The sequence below is a fragment of the Neofelis nebulosa genome, chromosome 12 (genome assembly GCF_028018385.1).
Source record: "Neofelis nebulosa isolate mNeoNeb1 chromosome 12, mNeoNeb1.pri, whole genome shotgun sequence".
Classification (NCBI taxonomy): Eukaryota; Metazoa; Chordata; class Mammalia; order Carnivora; family Felidae; genus Neofelis; species Neofelis nebulosa.
This window is the reverse complement of record NC_080793.1, coordinates 80,362,018-80,370,964: the sequence shown is the minus strand read 5'-3', so window position 1 is coordinate 80,370,964 and position 8,947 is coordinate 80,362,018.

The window sequence follows — 8,947 nt, the reverse complement described above, 5'->3', positions numbered from 1 at the left end:
CTTGTCTAGTGGTATATGAGAAAATGAAAGGAACTGTCCTATCTTTAGGGAGACTTCACTACTCAGTTTAGCTAATTATTGCAGAACCAGGGCTCTCAGATTTTTTGATTTTTTAAAAAAAATTTTAAATGTTTATTTCTTTTTGAGAGAGAGAGAGAGAGAGACATATTGCAAGCAGGGGAGGGACAGAGAGAGGAGACACAAAATGTGAAGCAGGCTCCAGGCTCTGGGCTGTCAGCAATGAGGCCAATGTGGGGCTCCAACTCATGACCTGAGCCAAAGTCGGATGCTTAAGCCACCCGGGTGCCTCCAGATCGTTTGATATTTAAAGAGAAAAATTCAAAAATATTGAATTTTTATGTCACATACGAAATTATTTTAAAATCATTTTTTTTAATGTTTATTTATTTACTTTGAGAGAGGCGGGGGCAGAAAGAGAGGAGAGAGCGAATCGCAAGCAAGCTCTGCGCTGTTGGCTTGGAGTACAGTGTGGGGCTTGAACTCACATACCATGAGATCATGACCTGAGCCGAAACCAAGCGTAGGACACTTAACCAACTGAGCCACTCAGGCTCCCCCTTTAAAAAAAAATAGAAACACATTTTTAAATGTTTATTTATTTATTTTGAGAGTGATAGAGCAGGGGGAGGGGGAGAGAGAGAGGAGAGAGAGAGAACCAAAATAGTTTAAATGTTAGCAATTAGCACAAAACAATACACACACGCACACAGGCACACTCCATCTGTCAGCAGGATGCTGTCCAAGGGCCCTCGGGGTCAAAAAATCCCCAGGATTTGGGTTCAGCTCTCAAAATGTACCACCACAAGGGGGAGCTCAAACTTTTTTTTTTTTTTTTTTTAAAGTTTCACTGGAAGGTAACGCTAATTAATGCAGTAGCAGAAATTCTCATCCTGTGACGTCTCAGGCTACCTCTTCCTGCTGAGATTGTTTATGCGGCTTGGTTTTGTTAAGAATTGTTTCATTAACTGTAAACACAGCAAACAAACTCCGCTAAGAGCCAGCCTGACAGCGTTATCGATCTATTTTTATTTTTATTTTATACTGTATTGTTTTTGTTTTCCAAATTAATTCAGGGTTTGTTTGTTTTGTTTTGTTTTTCTTTTTGAGCAACGCTATGTGCTCCAGGCAGAGGTAAAGGAGCAGGAAGAGTACAGAGCTTTGGGGGCCTATCGGCTCATAATTCAAATTTTAAATTAAAAACAGACAAACAACAACCCAGGATTCTCTGAGAGACCAGAAGTAGGTTTTCATTTAGGCAGAGGAAAACTTACATTTAGTCCCTCTAGGCTGAGGTACATAAAGACACTTCTCCAGCTTAGAATCTAGCTGTTTCCTAGGTTTCTGGCTTCAGTCCCTTCAGGCTTCTCAGCATCTCTGTCAAGCTCGCTCTCCTGACACGTCCATTCGCACACCACACCCTGAGCTGAGATGTAGCCTGTGTGTGGTTCTGTCTCCTGGTTGTTCCTGCTGTCGGGAAGGTGCTTTGTTGGCCCACCTAGGCCGCGGCCATTTTGTGTTTTTGTTTTTACAAATACCTCTTGTTTCCAGGCTTAGTTGGAATCGAAAGCTCTCTGAGAAGTCTCTCCAGACCTTCTCGGTCCGCTTTACTAACCTCGTCTTCCCTGAGGGTAAGAAGTTCTAACACAGGCTCTGAGCAGCACACAGGGGTTCACTCGGGCAGGCCTCACACTAGACCGGGAGGTTGTATGAAAGTTCTCGTCGTGCAGTTGAGGCAGTGGAGAGGGAGAGGCTGTGCCAGCAGGGTTAATGGCATTGGAACCAGGCGAGTCTCCCCCTGCTAGGTTAGACAGGTTGGTACAGCACAGGTTTCATGGCTTTATCTTAGCATCTATAACTTCCTTTTCTCCTTCTTCTCCTCCTTCTCTTTCCCTTTCCCTTCCTTCCTCCTCTTCCTCCTCCTCCTCCTCATCATCATTACAGCTACTTATTTATGCATCTATTTACCCCATTAGAGTCTGGCTTTTGAAGGCTAGAGGCCAAGTCTTGTCACTGTCCCAGCTCAAGGGTGCCCATGCCACATGGAGGAGGGGGGCCATGGAGCCTTGGTGAAGAGCGTGAGCTCCAGGGTCCAACGTTCGGGTAGCATCTGCCCCTTGTTAACCAGGTGAGCGACCTGGGGAAAGACATACTGTCCTCTAGCCTTATTGTCCTCCTCTGTAAAGCCTGGAGAATAACAACACTTCCCCCACGAGGCTTTGCGAGAGGAAGTTGAATTAAAGTCCACGAAGCGCTCCATGCAGGGTCTGGCACATGGAACTTCAGATGGGCTAGGAGTTACAGCAGACATTTGATGTGGATGAACCTTGTTGAGTTGACATTCCTGGAATTCAAACTGTGACATAACTCACAGTTTTAAAGGCAGTTTTTTAAGCGTTTTGAAAGAAAATTCTAGCTAGATTGCTAATATTTTACTTTCCCTGGTCTTTAGCATGAAGAAAGTTTACGAATTAATGACTAGCATTGGGAGACTGGAACATGAAACCAAAACAAATGTCAAATAAAAATTATTTAAAATGTAAAGATTACCACATACCACATGTATTTAATGTTTAAAAGTTAACATCCTTGAATTAAAAAAAAAACAAACACGTTGATAACCGTGATCTGTTTTGTAATGAAGATCACTTTTATTCTGCATTGGTGTTTGTTCACTCATCCAAAAGATTTTTTTTTTCTTTTTAAAGGTTATTTGTTTATTTTGAGAGAGACAGATAGCAAACATGAGTAGGGGAGGGACAGAGAGATTGGGAGACAGAGAATCCCATGCAGTCTCTATACTGTCAGCATGAGCCTGATGTGGGGCTCGATTCCACAAACCATGAGAATATGACCTGGGCTGAAATCAAGAGTTGGATGCTCAGCCAACTGAGCCACCCAAGTACCCCATAGCCATCTTTAAGTTGGGTATTAGGATACATATTGCTTCATATAAGTTTATTTCCTTTTTAAACAATGTCGAGTTTTTGTTGAAATCAATATGCTTTTGCTCATTCAGATATTAGGTCAATTTCTGATTTCCCAAGGGATAATCCTTCAATAATATTTACATCTTCTTTTCCTTGCATTTCCTCTTTTAAGGCATTTACAAAGAACTGTAGCCTAGAGCAACTATTCAGACCCTCAAAATGCCAGAAAATGTCATTGGGCAGTATATGAATGAATGACAGTAAGATCTCCTAGGAAGTTCACAGGACTGTTCAGAATCACTGATTGAAGTTGCTAAACACCTTCTGCTTTCCAAACTTTTTATTTTTTGACACACCACTCATTGGATTTGTTTAAAATATGCCATGAGATAAACTTATCGGTATCTATTTCATTGACAAGAATAACTGTTAGCAAACTGGACCATGAACACTCATTTATACATGACAAGAGCTACGGCAATACTGGATTAAATCATTCCTGCTTCTCTCCTCCGTATTCCCATTCAGGTTTCTGGAAAGGTTAGTCCCAAACTTCAGTTCTTCGGATGTCTTGCTTTCTACTAGATACCAGTGAATTCCTTACAACCAGTAATTCCTCCATGTTGATTATTAGCTTGCAGAAGAATTAGAGTCCTCCCCTCCCCCCCCCCCCCCCCCCCCCCGGCCCACCTTAATTGCTCAACTGAGCTTTCTTGAGATTCTGAAAAACATGACTTCCAATGACATCCTGGGCAAGAATATCCACACTGACACTGCAGTGCAAGATACTCTGGGTGCTCTTCCCGCCTTTTCCGCGGGAAATTTCTCACACTTTTCTTGTGCTATGAGTTTCCTTATAAATCCAACCTGTTGGGCTCTTGTATTTCCAGAATTTCTCACAATTTCTTATCTATTATAAGAGATGTCTTCTTTTTATTTTTCAGCGTGGCTGAATATCCTTTAAAATGTGTTTTCTGTCATCTCTGTGGGTTTGATGTGAGAAAGAGTGCAACCATTACAATGTCTTGAAATGACAGTTTAGCAATGCCATTTCTAAACTGACTCCTTCAATAAAGAGATAAGTAGGGGCGCCTGGGTGGCGCAGTCGGTTAAGCGTCCGACTTCCGCTCAGGTCACGATCTCGCAGTTCGTGAGTTCGAGCCCCGCGTCAGGCTCTGGGCGGACGGCTCGGAGCCTGGAGCCTGCTTCCGATTCTGTGTCTCCTTCTCTCTCTGCCCCTCCCCCCTTAATGCTCTGTCTCTCTCTGTCTCAAAAATGAATAAACGTAAAAAAAAAAAAAAAAAGAGAGATAAGTAGATGCTCTTTGTAAATGTGGTATTGGAAATGAAGGAGATGTGGGAGTCCCCCCTGCTTTAGGGAAAAATGGGGCTATATTGAGCTGTTCCTATAACCTGTGCCTGGGCACTAAGTAATTTGAGGAGCAGAGGTTTGATTCTATTTTTTTAATCTTTATTAAAACAAACCGTTCTCATTGCAATAACTGCTTTGATAGATTAATCAGTACTTTCTGACTAAATGCCATATTTCATCATACCGTGCCGTTGAAATGACTGGCTGCGTGATTAGAGACAACTTTCACGTCATGAGCAAATCTGGCTTCAAATCTGTTCACTGCTCACAGCTGCCCTCCCCAGGACCATGCGAGTGTTAGAATAGTCAATGTGGCTTCAATCCTAATGCTTTCTAGCATGCCCGTTTCTTTGTTATCCTGCTTTAATTTGTATAGTGAACACTTTACAGGTAAAGGAGCAGAATGAGTGAGAATGAGAAAAGTCTCCCTCTAAGACCCTCCCCCACCAAAGCATTTTCCATCAGTCTTGCTTTATAGCTGGGGAAGGAGGCATGAATTAAATCCCTCATGGGAAGGGACACGGGGCACCAGAAGTCCTTGACTAGCATGTTCCCAGTGAAATTTCATACAGTTGAAAAATGAGCACCGCAAGCCATCAATTTGTAGTGCCATTTGCAACCCAGCATTTTAGTTTAACCCAGGCAATGCTCGTATCAGACAATTGGATAAAAACGATGCCATTTTAAAATCTTATTTTACTAAAAAGTGACAAATGGGAAAATTAAAGAGGAACAAGTAACAATACCATGGAAATAAAAACGGACTTCTCTAAAAGATACTTAAATGATAAACCCCAATCTACGTCTAGCACTTCAATGAGGTGTGTAGATGAGAAAGAAAAGAATAGATTTAAGAACACGTTCAAAATGGTGGAAGACTCTGTTGTAGTGAAGATTTGACACTTTTTGGCTGACTTCCTGTATTAATCAGGTTCTTCAGGGAAACAGAATAGGACCGATAAGTTGTGTGTGTGTGTGTGTGTGTGTGTGAATTGGCTCACATGACGATGGAGGCTGATAAGGCCCAGGATCTGCTGTCAGCAAGCTGGGGACCCAGGAAAGGCCATGATGCCTTTACAATCTGAGTCGGGCTTGAGCACCAGAAGATCTGTTGGTATAGATCCTGTCCAGAAGCTGGTAGGCTAGGAATCCAGGCAGAGCCAGAGTTACCAACATTCCAGCTCAAGGCAGTCATTAGTTCCCATTACGTTCAAATAGTATTTGTTCTATTCAAGCCTTCAATTGATTGGATGAGTCCCACCCACCTCAAGGAGGGAAATCTGCTTTCCTCAGTCTAAAATTTAAACACAACCTCACCCAAAAAATCCTCATAGATATACCCAGATTATCCAGTTAGGTTGACACATAAAATGAACCATTGCAGTGCCACTGGGGAGGTTAACTTCTGTTTGGAGTAGGGTCTCCCCTGTGGAAGCCAAAGAGGCCACATCTGTCTCTATTCTGATACAGCCACAGAGCCGGCATGTGACTTAGGCTCAGCCAGTCAGAAACTTTCTTTGACTCTTACATGCTTGATGCACAAAGACATGCTACCCATTGGAAACCCACTGAGGGGAAAAATACTGTATATGTGTGTGTGTGTGTGTGTGTGTGTGTGTGTGTGTGTGTGTATTCTTGACTGAATACTTTTAGCATATTTTATTTTTCGGAGAGGAGAATCTTCCTTACAACATATGCACTCAACAGTCTTACACATTTTTCAAGTATGTGTGACATGAACAAGCAGAAGATTGACTCTATTTCAGAAAAAGAACTAACCAAAAGGCCCCAGGCTGCAACTATATGGGTTTCCTTTGAGGAGGTTTTCACTGTGGATTGTAGAAGTAGGAATGAAAGGGAAAAAGCCACTATGGAATTTCCTTACCTACAGATTAGGGGTAATATACAGACCTCATAAGAATGGGAAACTGAAATGTAACTCAATGAAAGCTACAGTGCTCAGAAAAATACCTGTCACTTAGTATGTGTTTAATAAACATTTGATGTTGATGGCAACGATGACCACGACGACGACGATGAGGCTGATGATGACATGTGGTGAGTTTGGTTTTTTTCTTCAGGGATAATCCAGTGATAGGGGTGAATATGAGCCAGAAAAGTAGGTGGTGAGAAGAAGAACTTCTGGGAATCTGAAACAACAGTACGAGGATACCAGTACCGGTTACCAGTAGCCAGATTTATTTCAGGTGAGTGAGCATTGAGTTAACACTCAGGGGATATAAAGGTTAAAAAAAAAAAAAAAGGAAAGGAAGCGTAAACAGCGGTGTCATATCTTGAACTTCCACTTTTCTTCTTCCAAGGCAACAGGGCCTCTGCTTAGAAATGAAGCCTGAGATTCAAATGAACCCACTCTTAAATTGAGATGTCAAGTGGATCCTGACCCATGACTCATCACTACACTAGTGTGAGTTTGAAGAGATGTTTGGTATATTGGTCAACAGATTTGTTATCATATATTTCTCAAAAAGAGGAACTAAAATTTTTCACACAGACCACGAGAGAGCCCAGTACAAATTCCCAAAGCTTCCGTGACCAAGTCAATAGGATGCGGCTTACGTGGATTTGGAAGCTGCTGAAGGTCAGGGAAGGCTGAGGGAAGCCAACCCAGTCTGACCATCTCTGGATGAGTTTAGGGAAGGCCTCTGAATTGGAAACAGTTTCATAACCAATGTATAGCATGAGACTACTCTGAGAAATGGGTAAGACACTACTTACCAATAAATAGGACATACATACCATCTTCAATGGATTCACTGGTAAGGATGGGAGTGGTTATTAAATGCTCGTTAAATATACAAATTTCTAATCTCTATCTTTTTTATCTTTTCAATCTTCGTCCCTGCTGAGTGGACCCTGAACTCTACATTTTTAACAAACTCCCTTGGTGTATTTATGCAGGATAACATTCAATTGCCCTGTCTATTTAAACCAACAGGAATCCTGGAGGAAATTAAGTCTCTGGAGATGTGTTCCCCACCACCTCCAACCTAAGAAGGCATGGAGCTCCAGGGGGTATGAACTTTCCTGGATTGCTGAGCTCATTGGGGAGAATCTCAGAGCTGCCAGGACTGTTGACTCTGTGCCAGATGATCTCCATTATCAAGATCATAGAAGAACGTTCAACACTATGGCATACGACAAGTACTCTCCTCCAGAGAGAAACTCCTGCATGATTTCAAATGTAGTGATGATCTGAAAGATCGGAAGCTAAGTGGGGTGGAAGATTCAAGATGGCCTCACTCTCGTGTGGGTGGCGGTCATAGACTGGGATGTTTACTATCATTTTTAAGTCTGTCTGAGCCTTATTTTGTTGTAATCTCAACTCCATGTTTCTTTTCCCTTCCTCCTCATTTTTCCAAAAGCTGTTGCAACATTTACTTACATTAACCGTGTACACAAAACTTGTAGAGATATATTAAAAGTAATAGGGTCCTTGAAATTAAATTCATGCTTACTCTAAGCTAAACGTTGAAAGTAGAATTTGTTCCTGGATGAAACATCACATTTTCCAAAATGCATATTCTGTTTGATTCTTGCAACTAAATATATAGTTGGAGGAAGTAACAATTTTAAAACTGCATCTAATTCTGATGCAAATTTAAGGACAGAAGGCAAGGCAATTTACAAAACCACGTTTTACATAATTTGAGAAATGGAAGAGAGATGGAATTAACACTGTTACAATTTTGATGTTATTTTCGACCAGTTTTTAATCCATATGTTTCATAATGTTGTCATAATTGCTTTAAATGCTGCCTTTAAAATAAGCTTATGCCACAAATAATCTTTCATATTACTATATGAAATGAATACTATATGAGTATATGTGATACTCAACACATATTTTTAAGGGAGGGTTAATTTTCCATCCAGTGAGTGAACTGTAATTCATTTAACCAAGTCCCTATGGGTGGATATACACTTTGTTTCCAAATATTTTTTGTATTGTTTTGCCTCCTTTTCATTATTACCTAAGGCCAGATTCCTATAAGTGTAGTCAAAACTTATGAACATGTTTATAAGACATTGCAGACGTCAGTTCCAGAGAGGTGGACTGATTTACTTGCCCATCAATAATATATGAGCGATATTATCTGTCCTCTCCAGCATTTCTAGTATTCACAAAATATTACTATTTTCGTAATTTCTTCAAATATATTTATTGAATGCTTTTCTATGTGTCTACAGATACAAAGAAGAATAAAGCCTAAAGAAGTTTGTAACTAAATAGGAGATACATATATCTGAAAAATGTATTTCCAGTTCAATTTTAAAAACCCATTAGGAGAGATTTTCAGTTAAGATGGCCCTAGATCATCATGACTGCAGTCTGCTTCAAATATATGCCAGTGATGGGTAAAGGACAAAAAGTATACAATTTAAAAGGCATGGCTATATTAAAAGCCAAATAAAGCTGAAGCTATGGCCTGCTGGGCTCCTGGTTCTGGTATCTGTGGCGTTGGAGGAGGAAGAGACCAGTGAGTTGACAGATCCCTCCCCCAACCCCAACGAATAATACATACCTCTATCAGTGTGTGGCAATTTACACAGAATGTCAAATACATTGATAGATCCTTTAATTCCGCAATGGAAAACACATACTTTTT